We start from the raw sequence: 22,874 nt of genomic DNA, 5'->3' as shown, positions 1-22,874 counted from the left end.
ATTTCCTTTAGCAAACGTGTCAGTATTTGATTTATAAAGAGGTACTTCTATTTTATGGTAAAATATACTGTGATATGACCTGTATCTTTGCTAACATGTTCACTGACAGTGCTGGATGTGCACAATATGGCATTTACCAGTCATCACATCATGCTCTGGTGACACAAAACCAGTCCCAGTCTAACCTCTTGGTGTTTCAAACAAATGTGAAGCTCTTCAAAACTATTTTGTCAACAAGCATATACTTATCAGTGGGCCAAAATTAGTAGACCAGGATCCAGGTTAATTTATCTTTGTTTCATGACTTTGCAAGCTTGCAAGAAATCAGCAACATTAGAAATGGATCATGTAGGAATAGTGCCCATTGTGCCCAGGTCATCATCTAAATGCCATTCCTGTTGCACTGCAAACATCCTTTACATCTTGCTTGGGGCACTCAAGGTGTATTTGCCTCCTGCAAACAAACAGCAGAGTAGCTACAATCAAGTCAGGACATTACTACAGTACTGTACCAGTGCTGAGGAGGATTCCATCACAAATCTGACATCAGTGAATGCACATAACCCAGCTCCTGAGATAACAAACCTACTTGTCACATTTACAGATCTGGGAAGAGAATGACGATTGCCTCTGCAAGTGTAAATGTGGCCTTTACTTTCTCTAGTCCCAGTTTCCCTTCTGCAAAAACACGTGGCTTACCACACAGATAAAGGTCACAAAACATTAGAAACGAGAAGGCCATATGAAAATCTCAGATAGATTTAGAACGTGGCCTAGATCTAGGCACAGATAAATACTGAGCGGATTTATACCACTGAGCCCTTCAGAAACTAAAATGGCTTTATGTTAAGGAAAATCCTTCCATCCTCTCCATATTGCCAAAAGGCCATGCACATATGTTAAGAAATTGAACTTATTCAAAGCTCTCTGGTCTTAAAGTCCTACTTCTGCCACAAAGGCAGCCACATTTTTCTTGACCACACTATCAGCGCCTTAACCTGAGAAGGTATTAACAAGATGCTTCACTGGATTTGTTATACTCACATTAAATTCCAAAATGAAACCTGACAACCATTCAAACGGTTTTAAATCACACCAAAACTGTACAAGTGAGATTTTCTATTCTCTGTTTATATCATGAAAAGCACTGTAATAATTTCTGTGATGCAAGTCTGATAATTTCTATTCACCTGTTCCAATGGGAGCCTGAGGTTAATAGAAAGATGCCAATTTAAATGAGAAGTGCCACAATCAGAATCTCATTTTTTTTCATTGGCTCTCATCCTGTCAAATCCTGCAGAGTAAATGGCTGGCAGAGTTTTGGGGCAAAAGAGATGAGGATTTTTACATCCATGATTTTGCTTGGATAACGAGGCTGGTGCCATACCTGGGGCCAGGCTGCCATTTCATGTGTGCTCAGATTCAATTCACATTCTTTAACGAGCTCCTTCAAGCTCTGTTGATACTATGTGTACTCTAATTATTGCTGCACTTTAAAGTTATAGAAGTAATTACATTAACTTGGATTCAAGCAGGATTGTTACATTTCAGGAACAGGTACAAGAGATAACAGGAAGAAAGAGGACAGTAGTTAAATGTATTCATGGAGAGAGGACTACACACAACTATTACACTCTTCCATGGGTTTCCTTGTTTTAAAATTGTCTAAATAGAATAGAATAGAATAGAATACAACAGAACAGAACGGATGAGACCTTCAAGATCATCATGTCAAACCCATCATCCAACAACATCTAATTAAATAAACCCTGGCACCAAGCACCCCATCCAGTCTCTTCCTAAACACCTCCAGTGATGATGACTCCACCACCTCCCTGGGCAGCACATTCCAATGGCTAACAACTCTCTCTGTGAAGAGAGGCCTCAGGCCTAAACTTCCCCTTGTGAAGCTTAAGACTGTGTAAATATAATGTCTTCTTTACTGCACTGATTTTATATTTGAGGATTTTACATTATGATTTTATCTTTGAGGATAATGGTGGATGATATCAAATTTCCAAGCATTATAACACCCTCTCCACAAAAAAGAAAGCTGTTCTTTGGAGGGTTTGTTTTGTTTTGTTTTGTTGTTGCTGTTAGGGAATTGCTTGAGAGAGTACAGCAAAGGGTTACAAGGATGATTAGGGAACAAGACCATCTATCTCCCTTTTGAAGAACTTGGGGCTTTTTAGCCTAGAGAAGACCAAGGGGGATCATATCAATGCTTCTAAATACTTAAAGGAGGGGTGTCAGGAGGATGGGACCAGTCTTTTTTTCAGTGGTGCACAGCAATAGGACATAGGAATTTTCATCTGAACATGAGGAGGAAATTCTTTACATTGGGGATGGTGGAGCACTGGATCAGGTTGCCCAGAGAGGTGGTGTAGTCTCTGTTTCTGGAGTCATTCAATAACTTTTCAGGTGCTGTCCTGTGCAACCCACTCTAGGTGAACCTGCTCAGGTGCAGGGGCTGGACTGGATGATCTACAGAGATCCTTTCCAACCCCTATCATTCTGTGACTCTGTGATATATGCAGGAAGTGCGGTGTGATTTTAACACAATTAGTAACCCCTTGTGCTGAAGTGCTTTGTCAGCACGACTAGATTAACTATGTCCTACAAATTAATTCTAGCACAGAAGGATTTTGAAAAATCCAGACTCTAGTCCCATTGAAGTTTGCATTAGATAATCACATGATTGAACAGTTTTCTGAACTAAAACTAAGCTTACACCTTAATAAAAGGAGTGAATCTTGGGTCTGCAGCAGCAGAATCTCTGTGGCAGGAGAGCCAACCCGGGAATTTGTAAAACTGAACTCCAGTTCAGTGATATTCAAATAACAGAAGGATTTATGCAGAGTTCCTTCCCTTGTCACACCCAGATGACTGTGTCAGACGAACTGACTGTGTCATCTGGGTGAGGCTGAGGACTTAAGAGTATTTCACCTAAACTAATAAACCTATTTACTGAATCTGAACTACGTGCTGAACTTGACTTCTAATGAGTGTTGACTGAGATCTTGGCAAATAAAGAGAATTAGACCACACAGAGCTGAGCCAGACAAGTCATCACTAGACCATGTGTCCTCAGGGGAGAGGATGAATAAAAATTATTTCTCAGTTTATTTTTTCTTAAAGGATCACCACAAACTCTGATGGTGATAGTAGCACTATCTTGACATCCTTTCAGAGCTGCTCTTAACACTGGTTATCTCCTGTCTCGTTGAGACCTTTTTCACAAGCTGAAAAATGGAGCCATTTTAACAGTTTATTTTATTTTTATCTACCCAAACACTTCTATCACACTCATCACCCCCATGTTTGTAAGCCTGAGATTTGAGTGTTGTCACACAAAGGATTAGTGTGCAAATACCCCAGGGCCTGGAGTACTCCATGTCAAACAAAGGGTTTCATCCTTTTTTTCCAGCACAGCAAGGGGGTCTATTCCGAGGGGTGCTGGGCTGCGGGGTCAGAGGACCGTGGTGGTTTGCCTCAGCGTTTCCTGACACCCTGAGAAACTCACATCACATCTCTCTGCCTTGGTCCCCAGGCAGAAAGGAAACAGCAATATCTCTCAAGAACTATGCCTAGAATGCCAAATTACAAATTCTGACACTCTGAGTATGTTCTTTAAAAAAGGGCATAAAATCCCACTAAAGGGCTTGGGTGTTATCACACCCAATTGATTCTATCAAAAGCAAAGTTCTAATGCCACCAACTCTCACTTCTGTAAAATGAAAATAGGAAGAATAATCCTTACAAAAGCATAAACACAAACTACTGTGCACTTAAAAGTTTTGCTGCTTTCCTTTAGTTGAAGTGAGAACATGAGAAAGTATTTTCACTGTGCTTGTTTCATTGCAAGTCATTTGTGGCTCATATCAGGCACCAAATGTAATACATGTCCTGCATCTATGCTGATCTCTTGACACAAGTACGGCTGGAAGAAAGGAAAGGTCACTTCTTTCAGATGTCCCCTTCATCACAAAAATAACTTGGCAGAACTACAAACTTATTGCTCCCTGGACATCTTTTGTCCTATATGTTTTGTCTGCTGGGTTCAGAGCATGAGAGCACAGTAAGGGACACACGGCGCATTCCCCTGCTGGTTGGACCACGGAGGTCAGGACCAGCCTAGCCTTGGTGGGACTGAGGGTGGCCTCATCCAGGCAGGGCCCTGCTGAGAAGGTGTGACAAGGAGGCTATGGCAGGGTCCAACCGCAGGGATGGAGGACTGCCTGCCTCACCTGCCCCACACTCTGGCACAGGAATGCAGAGAGCCAATGCTTTCAGAGCAAGCATTGAGGGGTGTCTGCACTTACTTGTGTCAGAAAGACTTGGGAGACACATATTCAACCTTTGCACATCAGCGTATACAGAATTGCATTGCTAAAGTTGGGTTGCAGTACCTAGCCATAGCTTAGTTTACTCTTATATTTGTGCTGCCTTTTACCTGGATTTAGTAAATTTTACAGCCACTGCCTTCCCATTTTTTTGTCATAGTTTAGTTGTCTTTAAAAATAAAGAAAAATAATTGACTGCATTATCTAGAAGTGCTGTTGCAGTCAGATAAATTTGGTCTTCTGTGAAACTTTTTAAGGGTGAAATCATAATGAAAACAACAACAAAATAAAGTCTTTCACAACTTTCAGCCTGGAGAACAGAAGGCCCTGGGGAGACCTTATAACTACATTTCAGTATCTGAAGGGGACCTACAGGAAGGCTGGGGAAGGACTGTTTAGAAGGGTTTGTAGTGACAGGAGAAGAGGCAATGGTTTTAAAATGAAGCAGGGTAGATTTAGGTTAGACATAAGGAATAAATTCTTTACAATGAGAGTGGTAAAATACTGGACCAGGTTGCCCAGGAATGTAGTTGGGGCCCTGTCCCTGGAGACATTAAAGATTGGACTTGATGTGACCCCAGACAGCTTGATTTCGTTGGAGAAGTCCCTGTTTACTGGAAGAGGGTTGGACAAGATGAACTTTGAGGGTCCTTCCAACCTGATGCAATCTGTAAAACAATATACAAAGGTTTGGTCTTCTTTTCCATTTGCAGAAACTGCAAGCTGCTATGGCATCAGGTTTAAAAAAAAAACACAAAAAAGCCAAAACCCTCTCAAAACCAAACCTCTCTCTTTTGGCATGATGTGTGTTAGAGGCAGGCAACTGGGAACACAGCAGCGCTTGGATCACATTGCACTACTGAACATGTCAATGCACAGGAAGCTGGAACTATTCAGACGTTATTTTAGAGACATCAAAAACATTTGCAGCCAAATATAATAATAACAACATCTCCTTAAAAGTAACAGTACCTCTGCTAAACCCCTTTGTTTAAAGGACACAGCTCATCTGCTCCCTGGAGATTTTCAGCTGTGCGGTATGTAAGCTTGAATGATCATAAAAAAGGCAAATATTACCTGCCATGGCCTTTTGTAAGCATATTGTAAGAGGGTCCTGAAGTTCTTTTTAACTGCACCTTTTGTTCCCTGTATGTTTCCCACGTATCTAGGATCTGAGGTCAAAATATAGTTAAAAATACAAAAGAACTCAATGTTGGTACAGTGTTAGAGGACAAAATTAGCATGTCCTTTGCATACAAGCTTCAAACAGCCTGGAAAAAGCAGACGGAACTGGGGTTACCTCTAATTGAATCATAGTATCCAGACAACTTGCACACACCTAACCTTTGTTCTCTTGCTATAAAGCTGTTCAATTACACATGGAAAAATGGAGCACAATAAAAGCTAGGGCATCTATTCACACCACAGGAATCCAGTTTAATTATTCCCACTAGGAGATATGAAGCATTTCCTAATGCAAATAGTGGACTGTCAGAACACTGACATCAAGGACCTCCACTGTATTTTCCCCCCACAGGGAAGAAGTATAAAAAATGTGCATTTTACATTCAGTTTAAGCACAGTATTTTCTGACAATACTGCTATGGAACTACAAAGGCCAATCTCTACATTGTCTGTAGAGTCCTTGCATATTTATCTAAATCAGCATAATGGGTCACTGCAAAATGCAGCTATTTCTCTGAACATTGACAGAAACATAACACAGATGCTCTGCATTTGTTCATGGCCCTGCCATTAAGGTATAAGTAACTTTCTGTAAGCAACATGCATTTTAGTGCTGCTTCACCATTAGCTACACATTTACTCATTAGCACCAGTTACAATCAAAATGGGCAATAAAGACCAACATTTCCATTGTAAAGAAATGCCTTATGAATGGCAATAAATCCTGGCTTTAAAGAGGGCAGACTGATTTGCTGGTTTAATCAAGTCAGAAGATTTTTATGGCACAACATTCAAAAGTGAAGCTTCAACCTGCACCAAATTAATATTTACTGCCAAATATTGAACCCAGCCTCTATCTTATTCTCTGCCAGTGATGCACCCTTTGACCTTGCTCACAGTCACCTCCATATCCTCTTTATTCAGTTGCTCTCTTGGGCCTCCCCTTCCACTTCCAAGTTGTTTCCAGTGCTTTCTACTGGTCTGTGAACAGAGGCACTTTCCAAGCAATGACTATAGGCTGGTAAGCAGGGCTCCACCACAGAGCTCAGCTGCAGCACAGCTGACAATCTTCTTCACTATGTACTTGAGTACCACAGAAATTAAAAGGAATGTATTACTGTGGAAGTTGGGACCAAGGGAGCCAGGGGACCCTCCCAGGGCTGTGGTCAGTGGACCCACTTGAGCCCTTCCCCTCAAGCCATGTGTCCTGCCAGGCACAGGCCCCATGCTGGGTCAAATCTGGGCATGTTTAGGCAGAGAATTGACGCTTATCAGTTTCAGTTTCACTTTTAGGCATGCTTTATGGTAACATATGACACAAAAATTAGCCTGGCTTGATAAAACAGGTGAGCTGCAGAGCATGAGCTCTTCTTTCTTGGGTCTTTGCCTCCCACACACGTGGACTGTAAGCAGCAGCAGCAGTTCAGAAGGATTTTCCAATAAAAAGAGGCAAAAAGAGAATTTCCCACAATCAGCAAGCACCATTGTGAGTAACTGATCATTCCTAAAGTGTCTGGGAACTTCCTTCCTTTTGTCAGTGGGGTACATGCTGCTTTTGGATTTATCTTTTTCCAAATCCTACTCACAAACTATTTGTAACCATTCCTAGTGTGAAGGACACAGTCTCAAGTTGCACCAGGGGAAGTTTAGCCTTGAGGTGAGGAGAAAGTTCTTCAGAGAGAGAGTTGCTGGCCATTGGAATGTGCTGCCCAGGGAGGTGGTGGAGTCACTGCCCCTGGAGGTGTTCAAGAGGGGACTGGACATGGCAGTTGGTGCCATGGTTTAGTGGTCCTGAGGTGTTGGGTGACAGGTTGGACTTGATGATCTTTGAGGTCTTTTCCAACCTTATTGATTCTATGATAATGTCTCAATCAAATACTGAACCTTTATAACTTTTGTGTTACGTTCCATGGGAGGTGGGAACAAATTAATACATAATTAATACAGTATTCGTTTCTTGCTTTATTGCCCCTTTATTCACAACAACTACCTATACTTTGCAATAATTTTTTTAAAAGGAATTATGATGGAAAAAAGGTCCTGAATTTACAGACTACCACACAGAGTCTCTTGTATCTCTCCAGAGTCTATGGATTTCATGTGAAAGTCCCTCAAAACAGCAACTGAGTCTCAAAGCATGTATCTACTACAAGCAAAAGCCTTTTACTCCAGGGACAAGTGTAGGAAATAGCTTTTAAGATACTATCTGTGCATTTGCATGAAAAGCATCTCACATTTGATCCTAGGAGGAAAAATGATCATGACTTCACTATTGAAAAAGAAGTTATAAAGCTTAATTTTGGAGGAAAAGAGGTGTTTAGGAGGAGACTGGATGGGGTGCTTGGTGCCATGGTTTAGTTGATCAGATGGTGTTGGATGATGGGTTTGACATGGTGACCTTGAAGGTCTCTTCCAATCTGGTCTGGTCTATTCTATTCTATTCTATTCTATTCTATTCTATTCTATTCTATTCTATTCTATTCTATTCTATTCTATTCTATTCTATTCTATTCTATTCTATTCCATTCCATTCCATCCCATCCCATCCCATCCCATCCCATCCCATCCCATCCCATCCCATGCTGTGCTAGAAGTCCAACCATTTTTACTTATATCAGAAACAGTTTGGTTATGAACAAAAGTAAATTGATTCTGTGTCTATAGTGAATTATGAAATTCATCCATACATGAATTATATGTATATACACACACATATATGTCTTCATTCAAAATACTAGACCTAACATAGTGTTTTCTTTCACCACTAAGTTAAAAAAACCTTTCCAATGTACTTGTATGTTTGGCTGGGGTTTTTTTTGGTTGGATTTTTTTTTTAAAGCTAGATAAATGACATGCTTTAGACAAATGTAGTGGATTCACTGGTTTAACTTCTGTATGGAGACATATGCACATCTTTGTCATACACACAGCTCAAAATTGCTACCATGTGCCAAATAAACTCTTACAGATGTTCAGCAGCAAAGTTCAGAGAAACTGCAATGTGTCTTCCTGGAGATATACCAGCCAAATCCATAAAAACAAAGCAATGTCAAGATATGAAATGAAGTGTCCATTTGTTGATGTGCAGAAAAATGAGAGCTGCATTACAGGTAATAGTCTTTCTTTCCCATTTAATCATGCTCTGCAGTTATTTTTAGCTTACATCACAACAGATTCCAGCTAAACTATGACAAGATTTAAAGTGACTTTTCCTCCTGGTTTTCAAAAGGATATTTCTACAACACAGTGTGAAATCCTTCTCTGAGAAACTTCTGTGTGCACCCACAGAAACTGCCTCTCTTCCTCTCAGTAGCATGTGTATTACCAGGAGGAGAACAGACTCTTGTTGGGTGAGGTTATTGTTGTAAGTTTAATCACACAAAACAAAAATAATGAGTAATCATTTTCCTTGGTAGACCAAATAATATCCTAGCTAAGGTATGCCTAAATATGGCACCACTCTGCCCCAAAGGTTCTGCTTTTACTTTTTATTGCTTTAAAGACAAATACAATGCCAATTCATATAATCAATCTAAAAATCCTGTAATGAACCCTGTAACTCTATAGTAAGTTTAATTCATTATGTTCTCTTGACTGCTCACTTGTTCTGTACTTCAGTGCCCACTAAACCATTTTCCCTAAGGCCATTTCTAACATTCCTAACTTTTAAACATTTGAAGATCTCCAGTCAGTTCTTAAATAATACTGCTGCCTCTCCTCTCTACCAGGAAGTATTTCTTTTCTTTCTCTCCATTGTGGAATTTCCATTTACCACTTTAGCCCCAAAATGCCCTCATGCACACCCTCCAAATTATACCTCCCCTAAGGCACAGGAGAAGCAATATTCAGTCCTTGAACAGTGACAGGTTTAAAGTATAATATTTCACAGTCCATTAAGGCTCAAAAGAGCTGCTTTTTAGCATTTATGGAGCTACAAATTCCCTTTACAATAAGAGACACCTTGCTCATACTCTGAATTATTCACTCACTCTCTGTATGGATGCATATAGATATGTGTGCCTTTGTCTATACATATCTATCTATACACACATATCTATCTATACATACACACACAGAGGTACACCCAACCTAATACAAATGTCTGTATACACATTCATAGTATCATAGAATCAGTCAGGGTTGGAAGGGACCACAAGGATCATCTAGTTCCAACCCCCCCTGCCATGGGCAGGGACACCTCACACTAGATGAGGCTGGCCAGAGCCTCATCCAGCCTGGTCTTAAACACCTCCAGGGACGGGGCTCCAACCACCTCCCTGGACAAACCATTCCAGGGCTTCACCACTCTCACGGTGAAGAACTTCCTCCTCACATTGGTCACATTCTTTTCAACAGCCTGTTTCTGGGAAAGCTATACTAGATAATTGTTAAAGTTTTGTATAATTTATTGTTTATAACCTTGTTTTCTTTTCTAGTTCCACACAAGTGACTTTGTTCTATGAGAGGAGTCAAGAAAAGGAAGAGATGAGAAATAACATCAATGAAGCTGAGAGATAATTCAAGAGAGGTTTATGAACACAGCTGTTTTCCTCCATGCAAGTTACGTGGGACACAGAGAATTCATGGTGTTTGGGTGCAACATAAAGGTTTTATTCACCTTTCCTTGGGGATGAACTGCAGAAGTAACTTATGACTTTCACAGCCAATAGCATCAAAAGCTCTTGCCAATAAAAATTACTACCAACCCTTCAAGCTGTCAGCTGTTTTCCTCTCTAAAATCTAATGAGATTATTTTTTTAATAAAGAGATAATTCATTAGAAAAGAAATGTTGTTCACTCTAAAATTAGTGAAACCTGATTTCCTGAGGATTTGTATATACCATCACCAGAGGTGTTTAGGAAGAGACTGGATGGGGTGCTTGGTGCCATGGTTTAGTTGATTAGATGGTGTTGGATGATGAGTTTGACATGATGATCTTGAAGGTCTCTTCTAATCCTATCCTATCCTATCCTATCCTATCCTATCCTATCCTATCCTATCCACCAGGATCTATAATAACCAGTTACTGCAGTACCTAACAATACAGCAGCTTCAACTGTAGCTTGTTTAACAGCAGCTTTGCTCTCCAGCGTCTTGTAAGCACTGAACACAGGGGACAGAACTTTCTCCAAAGTTTCAAGCACTCTGGCTTTCTTACCTAGGTGCCTGCATTTGTAGGAACGGAATGGAGGAGAAACTGGGCCTTCTCTTATTCCTTCAGATTTTGTTGAAATTGGCTAGCATGTTTAAAAACCCCTCTGCCATTGTGGGAAAGACTGAGAGGCATGTGGAGGCACATGTGCACGCACACCCAGGCACACATCGTGTAATCACATAAATCTCATTTCCTTCGGAAACCAGGCTAAAAATGACATAGCAACAGCAGATGTGAAGAGTTATGAAATGCAGCTGCAAAAGTTTGCCATGAAACAAACAAACATAAGGACAACATGCATACAGGTTCCTTTAACAAACCTCCACTAGCAAGCCTTTGAACTATTTACATCAATATTTTAAATATCCTCTTTCTGTGGGGCAGAGGATGCACATCTTGACATCACTTTGGGTAAGGCATGTTTCTTATTTTCTCTGGCCTAAATTCTTAGCCACTTCAGTCAACAGGAGCTTTATCTCTGAATTTTAAATCTGCAGTCAGGATTTCTTTCTCTGATTTATCGGAGTCTGTTCATATCTCCCCTTTCTCTCTGGCTGCACTTATACGAATAAAGTTTTTCTAATATCTGCATGACATACATTAAAAATATTGGAGTACTGCCAAAATCTATCCTTGACAGAATAGGTATGAAAATCACTGTAGCAAAATTCATTAGAAGCCAAAGACCTTTGGAAACAAGTATCACCACAAAATAGCCCAATAGTCTTAACTAGAGAGGGAAGCTTTTCATTGCTTCTGACAACAGAAAGCGGTTTGGGCTCTCAGACCAACATGAAAACCATTTAGCAGACACTATTACATGCAACTTCAAAAGCTATCTGGAAATGATGCTGTCACATGTGTCATCCTGGCAACATAAAAACATAGCATTGTGAGGGACCTTGCAGGGGGTTAACAGAATCCAGCCTCAACATCCCCTCTTCCAGTACGCAAGAAATTTAATCCAGAAGTCCAGACCATACCTACCTCTTATATTCCACATTTCTTCCCTCAACTGCCTCAGAAACACTGATAAGAAACAAATCTCAGAACTCTAATTAACCCACCCAAAAGACAGCTCATGTGCAAAAGACCATTCTGAATATTATTCACACATGGCTTGACATTATTAGCTTCCAGTACATCACTGGAGCTACATTTCCTCTTCAAGTACTCCAAGAGGAAAGCTTCCTGTACAGAACTTACATTGTTTGAATGTTTCAGCTAAAAGACAACAGTAATTGCTGAGTTTGTATCACTTCCAGAAGGAAAAAGGGTGGGCTTAAAAAGCTTCTATGCAAAATGCAGTAAAAAACTGTAATATGCAAGTGCATTTTGAAATCCTGTACCATGGGCTTAGTTATGCAGTGCACTGATCATATTCAGCTGGAAGGGAGCTCAAGGATCATCTGGTCCAACTTTTCTTAGGAAAAGCACAGTCTAGACAAGATGGCCCAGTATCCTCTTCAGGCAAATCACACAAGTGTCCAATGTTGGGGACTCCATTACTCTTCTGGGGAAATAATTCCACTGACTGACAGGTCTCATTGTGCAAAATTTCATTCTTATGTCCACTCCAGTACCCCTCACCTTTCCCATCTGACTCCTTCGAAAAAGGGAGTCTCCATTTTCCTTATAGCCACCCCTTAAATAACAAAACATAGTGATAAGGTCTCCCCTAAGCCTTTTTTTCTCAAGGCTGAACACATTTCTCTCAGCCCTTCCTCACAGGGCAGGCTTCCTAGTACTTGGACCATCTTTGTTGCCTTTCTATGGACCCTCTCCAGCCTATTCACATCTTCTCTGTACAGCAGGAACCAAAACTAAACACAGTACTTCAGTGTGTCCTGCCCCAAAATACATAAATATTGCCTGGTGGGTTTTGTCCTCTCAGATGTGTTTTGGACTCTTCAGGATTTGGGTACAAGTATTAGCTTGAGACTGCTGTCAGATCACTCACAAGTGATCTTCGCTGCAGCATACAAACTGCTGTACAATTGCACGTGACAGAGCACAAAGCCAAATTGCAATGCCAGGAGCACTCCATTGGCTGTAAAGTTTAGCAAAACTTTGTTTTTTTGAAAGAATATGAAGGAAAAAATAAAAGGCAAAAAAAAAAAGAGGCCTTAAATTGCTTTGACTTGTTCCAGTGCTGCATACTGATGCACAGAGATAGTGTCAGGAATTTTGGTACTATGCATTTAGTTGTAGTAAAGCTCACATGCTAATGCTTTTATACAGCAAAATGTTATTTTAGCCTCTCTCTACAGAAGAACAAATGACTCCACATTTTTCCAGTTTAAAAAAGCAGAATTAAAACAAAACCTCAAATGAAAGAAAATTTCTGCGTCCTCTGTGAATCTTTAAAGCAAAGCAAATATGACTGATTTTTGGTTTGCATTTCCCTCAGGATCTGGCACATTCTGCATCAGCTTGCCAAGCTTGGCTGCTTAGCTCACTAGAAAGAAAAAGAATTAGAACTGGGGGGGCAGGGGGAGTAATTCTGGCTTCTGGCAAAGTCCTTTTTTCCTCCTGGAAGCTTTCCCAATAGTTATGGTTCCCCATATCATTTTGTATGAACAGCTCAGCCATCTCTGGGCTAGCCTACCTTCTGCAGTCCTCTAGATTTCTTTCCTGTGCTTCTTGGATCAAGTTCCCAAACCCTTACCCTCACAGCAGTTTTCACATGTCCTGCCTTTTACATGCTCTTCTGGTTTCTGAACTGATTCTGGCACCAGTGTTTTCATAGGTGCTTTCCAGCAATGAGTCAGTCTGTGGTGCAAGTCTCAGCACAGCAGCTGCCTTCATCGTCCTCTATTTTAACTAGCAGTACTCTGCTTAGCATCTTACAGGAGGCCAAGCTTTAAAATGAGTTACAAAGGTCAGCAGCAGCTTTGCTACCTATTGTCTGGAATTCAGGATACCTCCTAAGGCTCATTCCCTATCTTGAGCAGTGCATCTTTCCAGCAAGCTTGCAGATGTAGGTGCTTACTCAGATGGCAAATCCACACACTGAAAAAATGGATGAGGTTTGGTGAAAAAAATATGGCATGGAACAGTTGAAAGATGGAAGCCTGTTCAGACTCCATCTACTGAAAAAAACCCAAACACACACTTGAAGTTGACAGTTTCTCTTTTTTTTATAACCTCACATCAATACAGCTATGGAACACTGCAATGAACCTGGCTTTGGATCCTAACAGGCACAATAAAATAATCTAATCCTTGTCTCATTCTTCTGAGTTGCATCTACACAGCTATAAGGAAATGCAAGGAAGCCAGGAGCTCTTTTCCAAAACCTATGCTACAAAAGAGGTTATGCAACCTAGAGGAAAAATACTTTTAAGGATATCAGGAAAGAAAATGTCTTTGTTATAAAGACATACGACTTATAAATCCACCAATAGTTATACGCAATAACTTTGCTTTCTGCTGTTAAAGAAAGACCTCTAAGGCACAACCAGACTCTTACAGACAGCTCTTCCACGGCATTTAATGAAAAGGATTCATTCATCCTACCATTTTGCTGTGTGGCCATTTATCTTTCAAGCTTTGGGATTTAGTAACAGTCACAAAGACACTATGATGTCCTGAGACAACAAGGAACCCGACATGTACCTATCTTCAAGAATGTAAGGAACATGTTCTTCTGACTGTGGGACACAGGTTGCCCTGTCACATATTATCAGCCCAAGTTAGTGTTTTGTATTTTTAATACAGATACATTAGAATACATAGAATAAACCAGGTTGGAAGAGACCTTCAAGATCATCGTGGCCAACCCATCAACCAATCCAACCCACCTAAACAACTAACCCATGGCACCAAGCACCCCATCAAGTCTCCTCCTGAACACCTCCAGTGATGGTGACTCCACCACCTCCCCAGGCAGCCCATTCCAATGGCCAATCACTCTGTGAAGATCAAAATCAGTCATTCTTCACAGGTCCTTACCCAGCTTTGTCCCTTTTTGTGCACTACAACCAACAGTTCATATCCTATGAATCCCTTTCAGGCACTTCAAAACTTTCATCCACTAATTATTAAAATGAGGTAAATATTCCTGAATTAAAATAATGTTTTAATTTGCCAATCACTTCTGTAACTCTGAGTTGTCATATCATAGAGAAGGATGTGCAGGAGATTAGGAGCTGAAGTGAAATCTAAAATAGGATCCTGGCACTTCAGGTTATTTGTCATGAGGGGATTCACGCCATATCAGCCATTTTCTGTATGGCTACAAGGGAAACATCTGCAAGGTCTATCAGCTGATACAGAGTAACCTGCTACTGAAAAAGGAAGACTGCATTCTATTCAAAGGCTGCAGATAAGACTTAATGAACTGAGATTTCATACCAGAGAAATGATGGATAGCGCAGCCCTAATATATTCCACATACACAAAGCATTTAGAAAATATGTTAGAAAAGAAAATCTTAAGCTGCCTCCCCTCCCCTTCCAGGTGTTTGCAGCCCTGTATAAAACACAGATTTAAAATGTTAAACAAGAATCAATATCAACTTTTCCAGAGATGCTATTTCTGAATTAAGATTGTGCAATTCTCTCCCCCTCTCCCACCCAGGTTTTGGCAAGCATTACTAACCCCATATTATTTTAACCAGGATAGAGCATGTAGGCTCAGAAAGAGCCTCGGGATATTAGCTTTACTGGCCATTTTCACAGAGAAGAGGTTAAACCACATAAATTTTGAGAGTATTCTTGCTGGTCCCTGCAGACAAAAGCAAAGCCAGTTGGTGGCATGGAAAAGAAGGCTGTAATTAGAAGTTAAAGGAGAAAAAACAACAACAACCACCAAACCTTTTCATTGACAATAAACAACAAGCTTGACCTTTTGGAGGAGGTTATTCTTTCCTAACACTGTAGCTCATAGGAGCTGAAAAGCAGATCTTAGCCCCACAGAATGCTGTATAAAATGGTGAATCCTACAGCAGAAGAAAAGAGGGAGCCTAAATGACAATGGATGCAGGAATTAATCCCCATGACTGCAGGCAGTATTTCACTTGTAGCTAAGTCTCAACCAAATGCATTTGCATCTGCATACTGATTTAACTCCTTTGCTATTCTGTTAAGCTGAACCCTAGCTTTGTGTCTCCAGTGGAATGCAACAAAGCCCATATATTGCTAAGTAGGTTCCTGACACTTCATCTAGCTGCAGCTAGTACTTCCAGGCTCATTGCAGTTTCTGAGGTATTAAGACACGCTAACAGAAATCACGGAGACAACCAGAGCTTCCATTCCAGACCAAGCCTGTCGCACCACAGCTCTTCATAATATTTGTAGCCTTGTCAACGGTTTTCCCCTCAAAATATATTGCTGAATCCAAATGTTAATCTAAAACATTTCATTTGGCCAGGAACTGCTGCTTCTTAACCAAATGCTAATTGTGCCAACATTTTTTGAGCCGTCTCAGTAACTCCAAGTTGCATTCTTGAACAGATTTAAAGTATGTTACGAGCCTTGTCCTTCACAGCAGTGATATCAGACTAGTATGTAAAGAGCCTTTCATCATGTAACAACTCTTAGCTGCCAGCTTTCTTTGCTGCGTATTAGTGAATAAAATGGTATAACCATGTGTTGTACAAGCATAATTGGCTGAAGCAATCAATATGATTAGCTTCTACTCATGTGGTTTTCATAGCCATACAAATCAGTACACATTTGCTTAATAGCTCAGTAGGTGTTAAATAACCAAACCTGTGTTTTAGGATTGGCAGTTAAAAAGCATTAAACTCGTTTAAGGTCAAGAACTGCTCCTAGGAAGGCTAGAGGGGAAGCATGGTACCAAGATTTCTACACCTTGGGGTTTTATAAGGAAATGCTTTTTTTTTGCAAGCAAATGCATCTGCTGAAAAAAAACACAATGTGAAATGCATTGGGAAAGTAACTTTATTCTGCAGCTACTTTCACCATTCAGCTCTTATGCTACCCGTAATGCTTCCAGGTCTGTGAGGGACAAAGGGAAGCTTGCATCCAAAAAAAGTGATACATATGGTTTTAATTGCTTTGTGCAGGGAAGTCAGGGTCCAACGTAAAGAAAAGCTATTCCAAACTCCAGCTTTCAGACCCAGTTTTCATGTGAAATTTTCCAATAAAAGAGCAGCAACAGATGTGGCTGAGCCTATTAACTTGCTTGGGACATTTTTTTTTCAGTCTGTCCACTTCCAATCAACTGCCATCTACTTCTTAATCAACACTGTTTTCACTTAGCACAGTCAAGCTTTCCCTCATAAATTCTCTTCCCACAAAGAATCAGCTGTACATACAGCAATGCTCAGTACCTTCCTTTTCCTTCAGTCCTCTTCTTTAAAAAGAATGTATGCCTGATTTATCTCTTTATTCCTGCTATCAGAGATTTGATGTGGAGTATCATTTTTAATGAGGCAATGAAATATGGTATCAAGCTACTGCACAGCAAACAATCTGTCTGTTCTAGCACTAGCCAGAGCAAAAGAACTCAACTTTGAACTTCTATAAAATATAACCCAACGTTTTCCCAATCCTATTCCCTGGTCTTGGCTAAAATAACTCAGGGCATTAGGCACAGAAACTATGCAATGACATAGTGAAATTTTAATGGTCTCAGAATAAATGTTATCTTTTGTCTTAAATTCACCTAAGAATTCCCATAACTGAGGATTATCTGCTGTCACACACTCTGCTTTTCCAACTACCTGTGAATATGGTTAATTTTGCAAGGGAATCAACCATTCCTCTGTGGGTGCCAAGGAAGAGAAGTTAACTATGTAAAGCTAAATTCTGGGGCCAATGTAAAGGTTACTAGAGGATACAGGAAGAAATATTTTAAAATTAAGGAAGAAAAATGATGTGAGAGATAAGGAAAATAAGCAGAGCAACAGAAAAGTAAAGCAAGACCCAAAATAAAATACATTAAAACCAAGAAGTTTCTCAATTTGAATACTGAGCTCAAGAGATGAAGAAGGGCTATGCACCAAGTCAAGAGCACAAACATATTTAAGTCTTCCTCTTCTTACAGATATCCAATTACCAGACTCCTAGACATCTTGTGGTGGATGAGAAGTTGGACATAAGTCAATGATGTGCACTTGCAGCCCAGAAGGCCAGTTGCATCCTGGGCTGCAGCAAAAGAAGCATGGCCAGCAGACTGAGAGAGCTGATTCTGCACTGCTCTCATGAGACCTCACCTGGGTTACTCTGTTCAGCTATAGGGCCCCAAACACAAGATGGGCATAGACCTGCTGGAGCCACAAGGCAGATCAGAGGGCTGGAGTACCTCTCCTATGAGAACAGGCTGAGAGAACTGGGGGCTGTGCAGCATGGAGAAGAGAAGGCTCTATGGAGACCTTATAGCTGCATTTCAATATCTGAAAGGGACCTAATAAAAAGGCTGGGGAAGGACTGTTTAGAAGGGCCTGTAGCAATAGGATGAGGGAAAATGGATATAAGTTGGTGCAGGGCAGGTTTAGATCAGACATGAAGAAGAAGTTCTATACCATGAGAGTGGTAAAATGCTGAAACATGTTGCCCAGAGATGTGGTTGAGGCCCCATTCCTGGAGATATTCAATGTCAAACTTGATGGGGCCCTGAGCAAGCCGATATATTTAGAGACGCCCCTGCTTGCTGCAGGGGGGTTGGACAAGATGACCTTTGAAGGTCCCTTCCAACCCAATGCATTCCATGATTCTGTAAATTGTGTGCAACTTCAGCATGCAAGATCTCCCACTGATACCAACCACCCACAGTCAGGACCATGCTTGGGAAATTCTCTGAAACATGCTGTTAAATACAAGCCATGAAATGAAACATAGGAAGAAAGTCCTTAGTTTTCTCTTATTATACATTGCAAACATCTCAGTTAAATGCAAATGGATGAAAACAATATATAAAGGTAAGTGGTTCAATAACACTAATAAGGGATAATAATAAGGTAGTTCAAATACTTACTACCAAAATAATTAGGAAATATTGGTAGCAGTTACAGAGCAGCTGAAATGATGACTAATTTGCACTTGAACCCTGAAATACAGAGTTCAAGATCATGATGCTGCTACTGTGAACTCAGGCTCTGTGGTCTAGTCACTCTCCATATTACATTTCAGAGCTTCTTTTGGGTGATCACTGCCCAGTTTTTGGCTTTCTGCTAAAACTGAATTTTTTTTATTTATTTATTTATTTAAATATAGGTTATCTTATGCCCATTTATATATATTTTTATACATATATATATATATTCCAGTGATTTGATGCACTTGGAAAAGTCTATTCCAGTCAGTGAGGTGTGACTATTTTGCTGTTTACTTTTGCTAGCCATAGTCTCCACTACTTTGTGAATATCATTACCCAAAAAAAACCCCAAAATCTCCACAATTTCATCTTTATTGGGTTCAGGGTTTTGTCTTTTTTCATTTAACACTCATGATCTAATAATCTCTTCTCTTTCCCTAATGTTCTTTCCCATCTGAAACATGCAATACTACAGCATTTCTCTATTTCTCGTGTGGTTGCAACAAAATACATTGGGAAAGCTTTAATACTATGGCTTCATAATTAAGATAAGTGAAGCTGAATCAAACACTGCTCCTATAAGAGTAAAGAATACCAAAGAAAGATTTGTCATTATCATGGGCTCATAAAGACTCTGAGGAGAAAAGGTACCTTTCTGTACTTCACAGAACATTCTTCTCAGGCCAATGAAAATTAATATTTACAAATTGTTCTGAATCTTTTCCTGCGAGTACACAATAGTTCGTTTGTTAGCACTGACATATTTATCTGGCCTTTCCTAGCTGTAGGAAAAAATTATGTCAATTTTCCCTCAGACTGCCTTCCTTTTCTGTCACACACATTATTTCATGAAACATGAATCCAAATGTTCTGTTTCTTTTCAGTTTCCTTTCACCACAAATTCCAGAGTCGCCTTCTCCATGGCTTTTGGTAACAATTCGGCCTTTCTAGTCTAATGGCAAAACCTCAATACTGCTGTCTTTAATCAGGCTACTTTTCACTTCAATTATATTCTGTACTGAAGATGCAACCCTTTCTTACAACTACTTCTTTCCAAGTCAGAAGTTATGACTATGATTATACATCAAGCATCTATCCTCATAAGAAACAGTAAGGCTTAACAAGATGTCTGAAAAACACAGACCACTCACATACAGATCAGGGGAAAAAGAATAAAAGGCAGTGGATCTTAATGAAGAACATCTTTTACAAGTTGTAATAATCAAGTCCTAAAAGACTCAGATGACTTTGTACTGGGATAAGGGCCATTAGAAATACAGTTAATGCAAAAGTAACCTCTATTACTTGGAAAGAAACAAAAAGCTGATGTTTTTCCCACACTCATGTCTTTACATTAGAGAGACATGGGTTTGACAGATGGACCACTTGGTGGACAAGGAATTAGCTGGATGGTTGTACCCAAAGAATTGCAGTCAATGGCTCATTGCCCAAGCAGAGATCAGCGAACAGTGGTGTTCCCTCAGGGATCAGTAGTGGGAGCAGCGTGGATTAACACGGAAAGTGGAATGGAGTGCAGCACGTTGGCAAGTTTGCCAACAGAGGGATGTCATCCAGAGGCACCTTGTCAGGCTTGAGAGGCGGCACTGTGCAAACCACATGAAGTTCAACAAGGCCAAGTACAAAGTCCTGGGCTGGGGCAACTGCAAGCACAAAGACAGGCTGGGCAATGAGTGGATTGAGAGCAACTATGTGAGGAAGGACCTCGGGGTGTTGGTGGATGAAAACTGAATATGAGCTAGCAATGTGCACTCACAGCCCAAGAAGACAATCACATCCTGGGCTGCATCAAGAGATGGGTGTTCAGCAGGTTGAGGCACATGATGCTCCCCCTCTACTCTCATGAGGTATCACATAGAGCACTATGTCCATCTCTGGGGCCCCTAGCATAAGAAAGACATGGACCTGATCAAGTGGGTCCAGAAAAGGCTACAAAGATGACCAGAGGCCTGAAGCCCCTCCTCTGTGAGGACATGCTGAGAGAGGGAGTTCTTCAGCCTTTTCTTCTGAAGGCTCTGGGAAGACCTTGTATCAGCCTTATAGTAGTTAAAGATGGACTACAGGAAAACTGGGGAGGGACTCTTTATGAAGAAGTGTAGTGATGGACTGAGGGGTAATGGTTTCAAATTGAAAGAGGGTAGATTTGGATTATATATTAGGAAGAAATTCTGTGAAAGAAATTCTGTGAGGGTGGTGAGACATTGGAACAGGTTGCTCAGAGAGTTTATATCCTATCCCTCAAAGTGCTCAGTGCCAGCCTGGATGGGGCTTTGGGCAACCCCATTTAGTGGAAGGTGTCCCTTCCAACTCAAACCACTCTGTGATTCTGTGAGTAAATAGTGAGAGGGAATCTTGGTCTCTGAATCTTTTCCAAATTAAAGAACCATTCCTTGAATTAAAGCATCTATGACCACAAGTATGTGTCAGACTCCTGACTGCTGAATAAATGAAGGCCCAAAGAAGCCAAGTTAAAATTAAGATCATAAAACTGACATGATCCCAATACTTTCTGGCCCGAAATAGAAGGTGTGACAGATGGTACAAATAAATGAATACTGTTTACTGATGTACTGAGGAGAAAAACATCATGAAGTAAGTGGGTTCTACTTTTTCAGTAGGTACGGCTGTTGGATGGTTTGTATAGTGGAAAATATACTGCAAACTCTAACCTCAATGGGACAAAATGAGTCACAGCTACATGGACAAAGCCCTATAAAAGCAAAGAACAAAAAATTGTTTGATTAGAAGAAATAGCTGTCTTTCATATAGTGCTGAAAGGCAAGTGTGATACAGTTCAATAGAGAGGGAATAGGCAAGTCTTGCACACTAACTCATCTAAGAGCATCCTTGAAGAACAATCACATTTGATCAGCCATGTCTCTTGATCCCAGAGGACTGGAAAGTCATATACCACTAGAAACTACACATGGCAATGGAACATAGTAGCAACCACTATGTAACAGAGCTAATAAAAATAAAATGCCTCTGGACCTGTGGTCCAGCTGATGCTAAGAAGACAAGCACTCTAAAATCTGTCACGATCTTTCCTTTGTTACCGAACAGCAGTAGGTACAACCACCTAACTGAGTGATAGAAGGTGTGAGACGGGGGGATAAGCATTCTTCATTCTGTGCTCATATGAAAGATTCAGCATTCTTAATTCTGTGCTCATATGAAAGATTCAGCATTCTTAATTCTGTGCTCATATGAAAGACTCATATGAAAGCTGAAGAAACAAGCAACTGTGTGGACACTTGAAGCCCACTTGTGTACATCAGCACAGACCTGCTGTAAGGCACAGATTCTGTTCAGTGAATAATACAAACTTCAGGTTCTTCAGATCTACATCCCATTGTAGGTGAGGAATATATTGTGAGGAAATATATTCCATACATAGCCTGCACTACAAACTGAAAATAGCCTAAGAAGCAGATCTCAAGGTAACTCCACAAAACCAAACAAAAATCAACCAACCAACCAAAAAACCAACCCCCCAAAGCAGGAGCACTGTCTGTTCTATTGTATTGTGCACGTTTTGGGAGTCTGCTCCAAATGAACCAGATGTTTGGTTTTAAAATATACACATTATGCTCAAAATTGGTAACTCAACTCAACAGCAGTTCAGATGTGTTTATAAACATAGAGGTTATGGTGAAAGATATACAGGCGTTTAAAAATGCTATATATACATTTGTGTATGACTGTCAGTATGTCTACTGGCCTCAAGTGTTATGCTTTGATTAATCCCTAAAAGGCAAGCTTTCAAAACTAAGGAGAGTTTACAGTAAAAGCAGATACAGAAATTACATGGGGAGAAAAAAAAGGTTTACCTATAGGAAATACAGTTCTTTCTTTAAAACTGGGGGTTCAGCTCACATAGTCTTTGTTCCACAATACTACTCCTTCTTTGTTCCACAATACTACTCCTTTCCAAGGACACACATAGGAGACACAGATTTGCTTCAACAGTGTCAGTACCAATGGAAGATGCAAACAATTCACAGATTTGGAATACCATGAAAAATATGGCTATCCAGCCTTGAAAAGATGTAGCACCTCATAGATCCAGCCACAAAAAAACCCATAGTTTGCCTCGTACATAGGTGAAAGTACATACTGACTGGAATTACCCACATTCTTCTGGGTTATACCTAACCAGGTGACCCAG

At 40.4% G+C, this 22,874-nt stretch overlaps 1 protein-coding gene and 1 long non-coding RNA gene across 3 annotated transcripts in view; one reads left to right on the top strand and one right to left on the bottom strand.

Annotated features, from left to right (window-relative positions):
- ROBO1 (roundabout guidance receptor 1) overlaps positions 1–22,874 on the bottom strand; it is a 633,792-nt gene that overhangs the window by 149,656 nt on the left and 461,262 nt on the right. The window lies entirely within an intron of this gene.
- Positions 6,925–10,225, top strand: LOC137444289 (uncharacterized). The gene is made up of 3 exons (XR_010988110.1): positions 6,925–7,014; positions 8,497–8,638; positions 9,965–10,225. It is a non-coding gene; the product is annotated as an uncharacterized lncRNA (long non-coding RNA).

This window comes from Melanerpes formicivorus, unplaced genomic scaffold, assembly GCF_026170545.1.
Source record: "Melanerpes formicivorus ecotype bairdi unplaced genomic scaffold, bMelFor1.0.p_v2 SCAF_11, whole genome shotgun sequence".
In the NCBI taxonomy this organism is placed as follows: Eukaryota; Metazoa; Chordata; class Aves; order Piciformes; family Picidae; genus Melanerpes; species Melanerpes formicivorus.
The sequence above is the reverse complement of the archived record's forward strand: the minus strand, read 5'-3'. Positions and strand labels throughout refer to the sequence as shown.